The sequence below is a fragment of the Canis lupus genome, chromosome 38 (assembly GCF_003254725.2).
Source record: "Canis lupus dingo isolate Sandy chromosome 38, ASM325472v2, whole genome shotgun sequence".
Classification (NCBI taxonomy): Eukaryota; Metazoa; Chordata; class Mammalia; order Carnivora; family Canidae; genus Canis; species Canis lupus.
This window is the reverse complement of record NC_064280.1, coordinates 18,596,226-18,611,623: the sequence shown is the minus strand read 5'-3', so window position 1 is coordinate 18,611,623 and position 15,398 is coordinate 18,596,226. Positions and strand designations below refer to the sequence as shown.

The following is a 15,398-nucleotide window of genomic DNA, read 5'->3' as shown; positions in this document are numbered from 1 at the left end:
AGGCCCTCCCTGGGCCGCGGATTCCTTGTAGCCCCTGTTCCTCCCACGGTGGCCACAGGGAGGTCAGCTCCCCAGATGACTGCACCCCGTCTCCACTCCCACGTGCACGCGCACGCCCCGCAGAGCCGGAGCAGCTTCCCGCTGGAACGGCACAGAGAGGCGGGAGGAGGATCTGTCCTCTTACGGGGCAAGAATCCAGCTTCTTCCAATTGGCTGGATGACCTAAAAAAAGGAAAGTCGGATTCCCATCCAGGGGTCTAGGATTGGGCATCAGGTCATCCATCAGCCCCCAGAAACCTTTTGGCTTTGTGTGTAAGTGCTTATGTGAATTCCTGGGAGCAGCAACAATAGCCGATAGGGTCAGTCACCCTGTGCCAGGCCCCAGTCTAAGGGTTGACCACGTGTCAGCTAATTTAATCCTTAAATAGGAGATAGGAACTGTTTTAACCTGCCATGTAAAGATGGAGAAATAGGGGCGTCTGGGTGGCTCAGCGGTTGGGTATCTGCCTTCGGCTCAGGTCGTGATGCCGGGGGTCCTGGGATCAAGTCCTGCATCGGGCTCCCCACGTGGAGGCTGCGTCTCCCTCTGCCTGTGTCTCTGCCTCTCTTGTGAATAAATAAATAAAATCTTAAAAAAAAAAAAAAAAAAGGCCAGAAGAAATTCAGCACACAGGTCATCCTCTGGCGGGAGGAGTACTTGAACCAGAGTAACAAAAGCCAGGTTCTCCCCACAAAGAGCCACCTGCCGGGCAGCAGCAGAGAGGCCCGAACGATGGCGCTGGCGCATGAGCCCTGCACCTCTTCCCACCGACTGCAGGCTGCACCTCGTTACCTGGCACCATGGGGACCCCCGGCCTCGGAGGGCCCCAAGCGGGCATTACCCTGCGTCAAAGCAGGCGGGCCCTGAGCTCGTGGGTGCTTTCTCCTGCAGCATCAGCCGGAGCAACTCCCAAGGGAACCCCCCACCCCACCGGCTGTGTGTCCCGAGGGCCTCCCATTCACGTTCATTTGTTCACGAGTTCCGGAGCCCACGGGCTGAGGAACTTGCACGGTCACCACGCTTGTCTGAGGGACGCTGGATGCAGCGACCCCCCGACGAGTGACCCGGGTCCCTGAGAAGCAAGGGGATGGAGCCCGCAGCCAGTGGGAAGAGGCCTTGGCCCTGGAAGCTGCCCCGCCGGCAGCGGGCATGGGCCGACTGCGTCTCCTGCCCCAGGCGCCCCCAAAGCCGCACCAGCATGCCCAGCTCCATGCCCGGCTCCATGCCTGGGTCACAACAACGGTCACGGCTAAGTACTTGCAGAAACCGAAGCGCACGTTACTTCCCATGCACGCAGGCTCTTTTCCTACTAGGGGACGTGAGAGAAGAGCTAAGAGAGACGCTGGGCTGTCCTCCCTTGAGAGAGTAGGGGGGCAGGGATGCTTGGTTCATCTGTCCTCTCAGAGCCAGCAGCTCTGTATGCCTCAGTTTCCACTGTGGTTCAATGGGGGCCTGAGCCACCTGTCCAGAATGTTCGCCAAAGACCTAACGCCTTCCCTCCCAGGGCCAGGGCGGGAGGCGGGGGGTACATGAGGCCAACTTATCATCCCCTTAGCATCTCTATGATGATGAAAATAATTTGTATTATTTGCTGCAATGAGTGGTCAATGGTCGGGGCCTATACATCAATAAACATATCAACTGCCCCAAAGACGCTCAAGTGGAGATTTGTGGGGAGGGCTTGAGCCGTCATTTACATGACCCCTTTCCAGCTCCCGGTCCCCCTCTCCCCGGGGCGGGCAAGTGCTCGTTTTACTGCCTGGCAACCAGACTGGGACTAAGCTTGCTAAAATATGAGTGTTTTTTTGGCTGGAGTACCAGAGAGCCTGCAGCCCTACGGAGAGAGAAAAATTGAACACACCAGGCCGTGGCTCCAGAAAGGGGAAGAATTAGGCTTCACACCGAGCAGGCTGAACCATGGCATTCTTTAGATAATGCTTAACAAACCCCCAAACAAAGGCAGCCAACTTCGCTGCATGTTCGTAAAATGTATTCTCAGCAGATTCGGGCTTATTGAAGCCCCAAGTCGCTCTGCAGCCAGGGTCCCCGTCCTAAGCCTCCCGTTTTTCCGTGCCGCTCCCCGCGTCTGAGTCCCTGCAGACTCTGCCAATCAGAATTCCTCACCTCAGGCTCAGGGGGGCTTAGCAACCAAGGTGAATGGTGGTGCTTTTAAATTTGATCCTCACCTTTAAAAACCACCACCCCCCTTCTTCCAAAGTCTCCCCCCCACCCCCACCCCGCCCTGATGAGCCATCACCCAGGGGCCAGTCCTCGGTGCTTTGAGGGCTGACTTCTTAAAGAGGAAGGTGTGGGGATTTGTGGGGCTCACCTCCACATCTCCCCGTTCTACCCTGAATGACGCCGCTCCCGTTCAGTCGCCTCTATACACCAGACCATTTACTACCATGGTCCCAAAACTTCAACCTTAAGGTCGTTGTTTTTTTGTTTTTTGTTGTTGTTGTTGGCTATGTCACTGTCACCGGTTATGGTTAGCATTATTTTTTTAAAGATTTTATTTATTTATTCATGAGAGACACACAGAGAAAGGCAGAGACACAGGCAGAGGTTAAAAGCAGACTCCCTGCGGGGAGCCTGATGTGGGACTCGATCCGATCCCGGCACCCCGGGATCAGGCCCTGAGCCAAAGGGAGATAGATGCTCAACCGCTGAGCCACCCAGGCGCCCCTATCGTTAACATTAGTAAGTATTTGCACACCACACAGAAAGCCAGCTTGGTAAACTGGCAGGCATGGTTTTGTAGTCCAATCTGTTTTTCTACTGAGGAATTTCGAGGGCTAGGTCGAAATGGCAAAGGTACGGGAGTAGGCTTATCTGAGATTAAACACAAACATTATCGAACTTCATTAAAACTAAATGCAGCTTTCAATTCTTTTCACACACACATCAACATCCCCGCCCCCCCAGCCCCGCACCATGGTGTCCTATTGACCCTTTACCCAATTCCCCAGGATCTGTGCATTGGATGGGCCCTTTGTGACACTTAATAGAGGACAGGCATCAGAGGACTGGAGACGAGATGGGGTCCTAAAGTGTGTACCATCTGCAAATCTGAGATCAACACCTCTGCTGCAGAAGTTACCTCTGCACTCCAGGATATAGGGAACCAGACCTGGGGCCTTGAGGCCCACAACACCCCTGGCTAACTCTCTGACCTCAGGCAGGATTCTGTTAGGAGCCTTCTCTTCCAAAAATGAGAGTAACAATTGCTACCCCTCACTGAACTCCCAGGGCTTTGGGGGGTGAATGGGATAGGGAGCAGAAAACACTTTAAGTGCTTCTGAGAAAGAAAACACAGAAATGCAAGATACTAAGCTTTTTGGAAAAAAAAAATAAGGAAGACTCTCCAGGATTCTCTAGTTCTTGTTTGTTTGGGTTTTTTTAAGATTTTATTTATTTATTTATGAGAGACACACAGAGGGAGAGAGACAGAGACACAGGCAGAGGGAGAAGCAGGCTTCAAGTAGAGAGCCCAACGTGGGACTTGATCCCAGGACCCCAGGACCACACACCCTGGGCCAAAGGCAGCACTAAACCACTGAGCCACCCGGGTTGCCCTAGTTCTTGAATATTTTTGCACCCAGCTGCCCTGAACCCTCATCTTCACTTGAAAAGCAGCAGCAAAGAAGGAACACCCAACCCCAAAGCACAGACCCAGGCCTCTGACAGCAGGTGGCTTGGACGTGGGGCCTCAACGTTCACAGATTCAGATGTGACAGATTTAAGTGATGGCCACAGCAAACACGAAAACCAGAAACCATGCCAAACACAGAGCTGGACAACCCAGTCCAGGTCCATCCCCCCGGAAGACTCCAGGATTCCTGGAGGTGAGGATGGGGCAACATGCATACAGGGAAAAGGTTTCAGGCTGACCGCAGGCAGAGTGGAAAGTAGGCTTGATGATGCTGGGCCACAGCTGTACCCGAAGGACGTGCATGGCAAAGGACGACGGCTCAGCAAACTGTACCCGCTGTCAATCGGGTCCACCTACATCTGTGTACATATGTGTGCACGCACATGTGAAGCCACAATGCACTGTCCTCTGAAAACAAGGCTGCAGTGCCCAGAACGGTGCCTGACCGACAGCAGACATGGAGTACGTGACCTGTTCACTGATCAGAGTCCTACTGACTTTTAGATCATCCACGTAAGGGGATTTTTTTTCTCCAGTAACAGCAATGAATCTTCACCGATCAATCAACCTCCCACTCAGCCCCCTTGTGCTCAGTGGCCCCCCGGGTGTGAGACAGCTGACTGGGGTAAGGGGCATCGGACAGAAGGAAACACATGGCATGCCCGGCCCCCAGCCTCGACGCCTCTGCTTTCTGCTGGAACCCCAAATCCTGGGCACCAGCCTCTGCTTCTTCCTTCTACCACACTCTGTCCAGGCCATCTATCCAACCTCACGCTTTCCCAGACCATCCACAGCTGATGAACCCCAACCCTGAGCTCTGCCCTCACTCCAAACTCACATCAGGTTGCCTACTGATGCCTCCTCTTGGATATACAACCCATTTCCAACCTAACATGGCCAAACAGGACTCTGCAATGCCCCCTTCCACTTGCCAAATGGTCCACATGGCAGCCTAGGTAGGGCCGCCATCTACCCAGGAGTCATCTTGGGTTCCTTCTGTCCCTCAGCCACAATCTAAGTCCACCGGTCCTTCGAATCACGTCCAGAGTTGTTCATTCCTCACTGTCTCCACTGCTTTCTCCATCTCCTGCCTCCCTACCCTCAGCCACTGCAGCAGCCAGTGACCTTTTGAAAATGTAAATCAGATCTCACTCCCCGGTGTAAAGCCCTCCGGGCGGGGGGGGAGGGGGGAGGACTTCTCTAATGGATCTAGAATAAATCCAAAATCCCTACTCAGCTTGACTAAACTTCCAGTCTGATCCTTGCCACCTTTTCCAACTCATGGAAGCAGCCACGCTGCTCCCCTCCTTCATTCAACGGCAGCTGCGCAGACTTCCTTCTCTGCCTCCAATAGGTCTTCCCCACGCTCTTCCCCAACATCAGGCATTTCCACAGGCCTCTCTTCTGCCTGGAACAATGTCCTTCTCCCCATTCTTTACATAAATGGTTCCTTCTGGCAGTCAGATCTCAGCTCAAATAGCCTCCAGGTCATCCAGCCTAAGTGCCCATCTGGTCACTTTATTCACCACCCAGCAAAGCACTGTTCTTCCTCCCGGCATCTTTATTCTGGACTTGTCTCCTTGGGTCCTAATTTATCTCCATGGGCAGAGAGAATGTGGTTGAGTGGTCAGAACAGAGCCCAGCATGCAGCATGTTCTAAAAACTATTTTTCAGGACGCCTGCGTGGTTCAGTGGTTAAGTGTCTGCCTTTGGCTCAGGGCGTGATCCTGGGATCCTGGAATCGAGTCTCATGTTGGGCTCCCTGCATACAGCCTGCTTCTCCCTCTGCCTGTGTCTCTGCCTCTCTCTGTGTCTCTCATGAATAAATAAATAAAATCTTAAAAAATAATTATAATTAAATAAAATAAAAACTATTTTTCAAATGTATGGCTCTTCTAACAGGGTACACACAAACTCTCATCGTAGTCACATGCAGGTGGGCTGTTCCTCGTCACTGCCCACAAGACATCATGAACGACGAGGCTATGCTTACTTTACATCTAATATCCCTTTGTTGCCAGGAGACAGAAGAAAGAAATTGCTGAAAAATCATCACCTCCTTTGGCAGGAAGTAAAAGAAAAGAGCCAAATTCACTCTCTCACCCCAACTTCCATCTTTGCAAACCATCTCTGGTCCATAAGAACACCGGCGTTTGAGAAACAGCGTCGAGATCCAAGGACCCAGGTCTGAATCCACGCTGGCGACACAGGCCATGTCACACAAGCGACTGCCTCTCCCAGCTTGTTGTTTGTTTGTTTGTTTTTGCCTCGCGTCTGTTAGCTGAATATCACACCAGCCCTGCCACCTGCCAGGGTTGTAACGGGCCACGAGCGTGTATGCAAAAGAACTTTGCAGCGAGCAAAGCGTGACCATAAGCACAGGGATCGCGAGCATTCCCGAGCTAAAGGGACTCAGTAGGGACCACAAAAATCTACCCGGCTGCTGAGTTCACTTGATACCAGCGGATCACCCCGGCTCGGTGTGGGCGTCTGATGTTGGAACAGGAGCTACGGGAGGCTCACGCTGGGGGTCCCAGCTCATATCGAGCAAGCGCGGGCAGCGAGGGCAGAGTTAATTACAGCCGGCGGCGGCCTTGCACGCGGGCCTACCCTGCCCTCCGCTGGGAGCACCGCGCTCTAAACCCGAGCTGGCCCATATTAGCGAGCAGTGATTAGAATATGCCCACAGGGCCTTTTAAACTTTCCTTCTCTAGTTAAAGCATTTGTTTTCAGCAAGATTTATGGACACGTCTGCTGAGCCCGAGCAGGTTTGCCAACACGGGAGTCCTTCCGTTTACAAAGCCCCGGCCGCCTCGCGCCCGTCTGCACCCACGTGGAAAGAAAGGCGGCCTCCCCCCGGGTGTTCTTGTTCCCCACAGGGAAGAGCGTGCGGAGAGGCGGCAGGAAGTTTCTGGATTTCTGAGCAGGCTTCGAGGGCCACCACCAGAACCGTGACTGTTGGCTTCGGGACAGCCAGAGTGCCTCAGTCTCTCCATCCACAGGACGGGTGACTGGAGAAAAGAGAAGGTGACCTTGCCAAGCCCGGACAGAGTGCAAGTGCTTGACTGGAAGCAAACCAGTCATACCTGGAAGAAAACCATTCATACCTTAGCCACACATCCACGGTGCTATTCTTAAAAAGAAGAAGTGTGTTTCCTTTAACTTAAGTGTTCATATGAAAACAGGCTGCAGGGTGTCTGGCCCGGAGGCAGGAATTCATTAGGGGAATAAACGAATGCTGGCCTCCGCTTTGCAGGTATGGCCCATCATGGACTTGGAGGAGAAAGTTCTGCAGGAACTCTAAATCCTCCTTACTGGGTGGTGGAAAGGGAGGTGGGTGGGGGGTTGGGGTGACTGGGTGACAGGCACTGAGGGGGGCACTTGATGGGATGAGCACTGGGTGTTAGGCTATATGTTGGCAAATTGAATTCCAATAAAAAGAAATTTAAATAAATAATTAATTAATTTTAAAAAATAGATAAAATAAAATAACAAAATAAAATATAAAATAAAATAAAATAAAATAAATCCTCTTTACTACCCGTGCTGGGCAAGTCTGGACACTGTAGGACCAGTCTACAACAAGACATGGTTGGATGAAACTGGGTTTTCATATTCCTTCCACTTCCAGATTCCGTGATTCTATAATTCTGCTCATCCCTTGCCACAACAGCTCAGAAACGCTATAGACCTTCTTCTGGTCTAAGAGCTGCTCTGTGTCGCAGGGTGGTATGGGCTCATGGCCCTCTTGTCCAGAGGAGGAGGAAAGGCCTACACGTCTGAGGCAGATGCATGCGCCAGGGCTTCCTCATGACAGATGAGGACAGATGCTGTAAGACCAGCTGTTTGCCATCCTACTGAGGACCAAACTAAAAGGAACGGGTTCTGTCTAATGGACCGGGGCTTAGGCCAGACGTCGGCAAGCATTCCTAGCCAGGACGGGTTGTGAAACACAGCGACGTAGAGAAGCTGTGTGAGCTTCTTTTCCAAATGCCCTCATTGGCCTGATGGGCCCTGGTCTCCCTGAAGTGGCTCAGTGGTCTGGAAAATGGAAGTGGGGTGGAAGGCAGGGGTGATGAGACACCACAACTTCACCAGCCAGGTGACCCAGCTCCGTGGTGTCAGTCAGAGTGTGGACTAGCTAATTAGAAAAAGTACAGCCCCTCTCCTAGGCTAGTAGAGGAACCCCAGCCCAGGACTGGTCCCGACTCAAAGAGGATGCAGGACCCCGAGTGGTCACCGTACGGGCGGACATGGGCGAGGCAGAAGGGCCGGCAGCTGGAGGCCCGCTGACCCCTACCATCACTGTCTCTGTGACGGTGGACAAACTACTTAAAATGCCTGAAGCTTAATTTTCTCATCTGTAACAGAGGTTCAGTAATTCTAACCCTGAACGGCTCTTGCATCAGATGAGTTAACTTATGCAAAAGCACCCACTAAATCTTCGTGTCCTTCTTTTCCTGCTGGCAGGCCCAGGATGTGTGCAGGAAGTGCCCTGATAGACTGTGCAAATCCCACCTGGAAGACAAGAGCCAGGGAAGAGCCAGGATGGGCCCGTCCTGCCAGGTCCTGGCCCCTTGACTGGTCTAAGCTTCCTAACTCTGTACACAAGGACAATGAAAGCACACGGCTTCAAAAACCAGAATCTGAGGATTCCCCATTGATTTCTGCCTTGATCACGTGACTTTAACCTCTCTGTGTGTGCCTCAGTTTCCCCTTATTCATTAAAGACAGACTAAGAACATCCAGGGTGGCGGAGAGGGTGCCCACCGTGGGCCAGGCACCAAACTTTGCACTGTCTATACGGTCTCTCCTTTGATCACCCCAAGAGTTCTGCAGGGTTAGTACCACTGAGTCACTTTGCGGATGTGGACAGTCAATTGCCTAAAATCAACCACACAGATCACCTGTGGCCCCAGGATTCAAATTCAGCCTGCTCAGTTCTAAAGACAAGCCTGTTTCCAATCTCTGAACACCTCTCCAAGGTGTTCTGGGCACTTGCAAGATTGTGTCTAGAAATAATTAGAGAAGAGTAAAATAATTAGCACCATACTATAAAGAATGTTTGGTGCCAGGAGGGAGCTGACAATTCTTCAGGGTCCGAGGTGCTCTCTGAGGTCTCATCTCTCCACCCCGCCTATCACCCAACTAGGTTGAAATCTGGGAGGCAATTACAGTGGGAATTACTCTTAAGATTAGGCTAATTAGGAAAAATAAATCAAGGCATTCCGTTGTATTTGTCTTGATAATAGGGAGCATATGAGCTTTAAAAATGCAAACTGTTAATTGTCTGAATGACCTCCTAGTCCACTACCTACCCAGCTGCCTCGGGGTGGGGTGGGCTTCTTCCCAAGGAATCCACTGACCCAGTCCAATTCGTTATGCCCGAAAGATGGTTCGGTGGGCAGAACATAATCAAGGATTTTAAAAATCCTCTTTGCACACGAGAGTCCATTTCTCTAAGGAGCTCAGGGTGGGATGCCTGGGTGGCTCAGTGGTTGAGCATCTGCCTTTGGCTCAGGGCGTGACCCCAGGGTCCTGAGATCGAGTCCCACATCAGGCTCCCTGCAAGAAGCCTGCTTCTCCCTCTGCCTGTGTCTCTGCCTCTCTCTGTGTGCCTCTCATAAATTAATAAAATCTTAAAAAAATAAATAAATAAAGGACCTCAAGGCACTTTTCTTTCCCAGTCCCCTCCTAATAGATAATTGAAGCACAGATGACACCTCTCTTTAATGAAGGAAGCCCAGATTCAGAAAGTGATTTGCCAAAAAAGGAGACAGTGTCAAGATGTGGTTGGAATTGGGCCCTGAAAGAGGTTACATCTGTGAATTGTTTTCTTCTTTTGCGTTCCAGAACACTGGTGCACTTCATCCAGGAAGGGCGAAGATGGGTCCCTCTGCTCAAATGGTCTAGCATCGATTCATTCAACTCCCTGGCAAGACCTCCTAAAAGGGTCACACCTGCCCCCTGAGCCACGATCCCCAAGCTTAAAACAAAGTCCTGTTGAGGAATCCTCTATTCCCAATAAATCCATAAAAAGTCAATTAGGGGAAAGTCATCCATGTTCCAAAATGCATCTTGGCTTTCCTTAAAAACAGAAAGGAAAAAAAAAAACAAAACCTCAAAAACAACAATAAACCCACTGACTGCTATATTCCTCATTCCTCTAAAGGCTCTTATTTCAAAAATCTGATGGAGAGACAATTTCCCAAGACTTCTGCTATTGTGTAAATCGAGGTACGCCTGTCCTGAGAATGAACTCCCAGCCAGGGTCCCTTGTTTGGTTGTATAGCTATAGAGCCGGACTGAGTTATTCATTAACTTCCTGTATGAAAACCGAATAATAAAACTGAAGTGTGTTAAACAAATCCAGATGAGGGGGTTTAAATCACCTCCAAGTCACTAGGCTTAAAACCGCTGTCATTTCCCCTGGAACAAATATACGCTCTACCTTGCTCCAGCGCCACGTTATTAAATGGAGATAACAATATTTATGCCCATCCCAGGGGGTGACTGGATGGACAGCTCTCCTGGGCCGGGCCAGCACGCAAGAACTGACAGGCAGTGTAGGGGGGGGATGAGGGGTGTGGGTAGGTGGCCCCCCGATCCCCCTTCCAGCCTTGTGATTCCAGAACATGCACAGAGATTAGGGGCAGAAAGGTGTCTGGGGAGGAGAAGCATCGTGGGGAAGAGCAGAGCCGTTTCTGTGACTAGCCGCCACCGTGAGAGCCAAACCCTTCACCCCTTTGTAACAACCACTTAGCTCTTATTTCTCCCCAGGGATTTATGTGCGAGCGAACAGCAGGCAGCTGTCTCCTCTGCCGCCGGGAACTACAAGGCGACGTGAAGTCCGCACCAGGAAAGGCCCTCCCAGGCCGGGCCTGCAAGCAGCCAACATGTGGTTAAAGATTCCAATTCTGGGGGGACCCCATGTCTCCTAGGTTACCACCGAGGACTGTGTTTTCCTTTATTACAACAGAAAATGTGTGTTCTCCAGGGATTGCTCAAACATCTGTATGGGGTCCACCGCGAGTGTGTGTCTGTGCTCGCGCACACTCAGCCGGCAGTGGCAGTCCTGACCCGGCTCTTCAAATAACCCTCTCCAGATAGTTGCCATCCATGGTGCCTGACCACGGTCACGGCAGCCCGCCTGCTGCAGATGTGCGGTGGTGCAGTTGCGTTGGAGGCAAACAGTCTCAGAACTCTAATTAAAATAGAGGAAGTGATCTCGTCCTCAAATTTCCTCTAGGTTTGACTCCATAAAAATCACTAGGTAATATCCGATTGGCAGAGCGAGGCGCCAGCGCGAGCAGCTGGGCCGAGTGGACACAGCAAACAGACCCGCGGGGCCCCGCTGGGGCGTCCCCGTGCACCAGGCCAGAGACTGTGGCCCGCGGGCCCCGTGCCCTCACATTGTGAAGTGACGGCGAGGTGTGCAACTGCGCTTGCGAGGGGGAGGGGTACTGCTGATGCGACTTAAAACCCCTGACCCAAAAGTCACCCAAACGTGTGCTCAGCTACCCTTCTCCGACTGTCCCTGGGAGAAACAGGAGCCAAGAGGCCCCCAGCACTCACATAAGCAAATCGGTGCTGTGGAAACTCGTTTCCTCCAGAAGGGTCCCTGTGCTCGCGAGTGAGCGAGGGCTCTCAGGGGCCACTGGGCTCCCAAGCCTGGCTCAAGAGTCAGATGCAGTGTCCCAGCAACAGGCGTGGGGAGGGACGTGAAGTTCTTCGGGAGAAATGTCGCTAAGGCTCCCCAGCCTTGAATCGCACTGACCTCTCCTCTCATCCCACATCTCAGGTGATGCAATCTATACAAGTGTTCATGCTTCCAGTGTCCAAAATCTCCGGACTGCCAGCCCATGCTGAGTGTCATCAGGTGCACACCATCACAAGCAACACTGTCCTGGGGCGTAGGACGCACCGAGTGTGGGTCAGGGGCTGAGGCTGGTCCCGCTTCTAGGCCTCATCACACATCCGGAGAAAGAAGACAGCATCCACCCTGCCTGCCTGCCTCAGGGGGCCACTGCGGGGTTCAATTTGACAGGAGTGCTTTGCAAACGCTCAAGTCCCTCACGTATTTATGGTCTTAGTTGCCACCACAGGGTGGGCCAGCTTCCATGAAGAACGTGGCCTAGGTGGTGTCCAGCCCTGGCTACACACCCCAAGCACCTGAGAAACTTTTCAAAGAATAACACAGCTTAGGCCCTACAGCTGGGGATTCCAGTTCAATCCTCCTAACATGCAGTTAGGGGTGGGGCGGGGGACACCGGGCTAGAAGATGGGAAACAAGGCAGGCACAGACCTGGGCATCCTTTTGAGTAAACGTATGCATGGACCAGATCCAGGGAGCCCTCGGTTTATGTACCAATTAAATGGACATCCTAATATCCGCATCTAAGCTCCGGTACTCTTCTCATTGATGTTTGCCAAATACCTACCATACTCCTTTCTTCTGGCCACTGTGAAAAATTATCACAAACTTGGGGGCTTAAAGCAACAGGTATTTATTCTTCACCATTCTGTGGGTCACAACTGTGTCATGAGGTTGGTATGAAGGTATCAGCAGGGTCATAATGCCCTCCGGAGGCTTCTGGGGGAAATCTGTCCCTCGCCTATTCCAGTTTCTTTTTTTCTTTTTTTTTTTTTTTTTTTTTTTTTGCCTCTTCCAGTTTCTGGTGGCTACTAACATTCCTTGGCTTGTGAATGCACCACTCCAATCTCTACCTGTATCTTCACATCACCTCTGTGAGTGTGTGTGTTCACGTGCACGTGTGCATGTGTATACATGTGTGTACGCGTGTGCCTGCGTGCGTGTGCCTGTGTGTGTATGTGTGAGATCTCCCCCTGTGGCTCTTTAGGACTCACCTGCCTAATCCAGGATAATCTCATCACAAAATCCTCCACTTAATCACATCTGCAAAGGTCCTTGTTCCAAATAAGGGGTTAGGAACCAGGATCTCTGTGGGGACATTTTTAGGCCACTACACCTATCATGAGTCAGACACTGTGCTAAGTGCTGAGAACTCAGCAGATGGTAAGACGCTAACGACTCTCAAGGAGGGTTAAGAATGATAGCCTTTCAGACTTGAAAGACTGGAGAGCTGTGGTTCTCCAAGTTTGGTCCCTGGACCAGCAGCGTTGCCAGAAAGCTTGTTAAGAAAGCCAAATTCCCGGCCCTCCTCCCCACCTTCTGAATCAGAAACTCGGGGGTGAAACCCAGCCATCTGTATTTATCGAGCCTGTTCTAACAAGGTGATTCTTTTTTTTTTTAATTCAATTTGCCAACGTATAGTATCACACCCAGTGCTCATCCCATCACATGCCCTCCTCAGTGCCCGTCTCCCTAACAAGGTGATTCTGATGCATGTTTACGTTGAGGACCACTGGACTGGAGGCAATCGAGTTCCTTTATTCTAGCCTTCTTTCCCCAGCATCTCTGCTAAATTTACACCCAACTCCTGCTTAAATATCACCACTTCAGACACCCGCCCGTTCCGCTGCTCACCTGTTAGTATGGACGTAAATGGCTCCTAGTCACCAATATAAGATCTAAAGACTGTTCCGACAGTTGCCCTGCAAACTCCAGCCATTGCCAATGCTCTCCACCTTCGCAGCGGTTCCGCTCAGCAGCCGACGACTGGGTTTCCAGGCCCTTCGCTCCAAAGGGGATACGGAGGGATGAGACGCACAGGGGCTGGCTGGAAGGATGGGGCCACCAGAACGGACATACCACTCCAAGGCGCGTGAAACACCCATGTGAGCAGCAGCAAGTAATCTGCCCCTGGCTCAGAGGCGAAAAGAGGGTGGTTCGAGGTCTGGTCTGCCTGTTTCCATCCATGTGACATGCCAGCTGAGTCAATCTGGGTCCCTCACTTTACCTCTCTGGGCCTCAGTTCCCTCATCTAGAGAAGGAGGTAAGTGAACTGGACCACGCCTAATCACCCGTGACTCTTCCTTGGGCCAAAATCACTAGCAAAATTCAAAATAAAAGAGATGCCCAATCTTGAATGCTTGCTTGTAGTAGCACGTGCTGTTTTACACACGTTGATACATTTGGTCCCCATTTCAACCCCACGAGGTAGGTTCTGTTATCATCTCCACTTCAGGCATCAGAAACCGGTCAGGGAGGTTAAATCACTCTCCTGATATCACACAACCAGTCAGCGGCGGGGCTGGGATTTAGACCTGTCCTCCGAACCACCACATACTACCCGGCTGCTCACAGCGGACGAAGACAGGCAGGGATGGCTGGCAAAGGCAGGCACACTTACTTTTGGGCTTTGAAAGACAGCCAACACAAACCAGCTATAAAAAGCACAATCTGGCATCGTGTTTCTACAGGATTCTGGGTTTTTCTTTTTCTTTAGCAAGTAGGGGGAAATGAGCACAGCTACTGGGAATCTCCTTTTTTACAGCAGACTCAGCGTTGCCCATTCTGGAAACATCGTTTTCGTCTTAAAAGCCCTGAGAACCACACAGAGAGGAAGCAAGGTTCAGAAGGTGAGTCTGCCGTAGGAGTGGTTGTTGTGCAGTGAAAGGCAGAGGGGAAAGGACGGGTTAGACACTCGAGATGGTTCTGAGGTTCATTCACAGCAGAGAGGCCCGGCATCACACCTGGAGTCCACCTGTGCAGCAGGATACTCAGCCCACGGCATCCACCTGCGAACCCCCCAGCTAAGAGATTTAGACTTGAAAACGCCCAGGGATGAAAATTATTCCCCTTCATTTCTTCTAGGGAGGCATCATTCATTCGCTCATTCTTTCACAGTGCGGGCAAGGTGGTGGGCCTCAGAGACGAACAAGACCCAGGGATCCGGGATAGACAAACATAACCAGGGCTGCTGACGATCCTCCACCCCAACCTGGAGCACTTGTCACACTCCCTGTGAACATTGGAAACAGGTACTAGGGCAGAGCTCTCTGCAGGACGCTGGGCTAGGTGGCTTCAAGGAAAGAAAGGGCTTAGGAAGATTCCAGTTAACCCCAGGTTCCAGGTAGCCGATTTCCATTTGGGTTTGATTTGTATTGAGCCATGCAGACAGTGCACAACTAACTGACACAGGATCAGTGTGCGCAGGTTTAAAAGAACTTTACAGACGATGTCTGGTCCTCAAAAACAGCCTCTGAACCGGGAGGGACCACTCTCCCTGTTTCAGTGGGGGCCAGTACGTCTCGTCGGTTGTCTCATCTGCAGAATTAAAGACCTGAGTTGAAAGGAACATCAGTAAGACTTTTCCCAGCCCTAAAAGCTGCAACATGGAGAACCATGGCCTAAGACTTGGAGGGAGGGAGCCACCCTCAGAATGGTGCGCTCATAAGAGTGACAGCCGATGACGGCTCAGCACATGCCGTGGACACTAAGCTAAGTGCCACGCAAGGGCATTCTCACTGGGCTTCGCTGGAGCCCTAACGGGTGGGATGGGCATGAATGCTAGATCCCTACCTAGTCTATGCAGGAGGGAACGGAGACGTGGAGTGCTCACATACCTGTGCCAGGTAACACAGCTAGAGGGCAAGCACGGGGACCAACGTGAAAACACAATCAAGTCTGAGCCTGGCGACCCAGCTGCTGACCACCACCCTGCCTGGCGAGCACAGCAAGGGAGGTGGCTGTGCTGACTTGGTTGCCAACCAGATCTTCCAGTTAGAAACCCTTTCAGCCAGACCTCCGCCACCCTTGCAGCATTTGGGGTGCCCCTGTCT

General features: G+C 51.7%; 1 protein-coding gene across 1 annotated transcript in view; it reads right to left on the bottom strand.

Annotated features, from left to right (window-relative positions):
* Positions 1 to 15,398, bottom strand: part of LMX1A (LIM homeobox transcription factor 1 alpha) — a 160,677-nt gene that overhangs the window by 85,771 nt on the left and 59,508 nt on the right. The gene's annotated exons all lie outside the window — the stretch shown is intronic.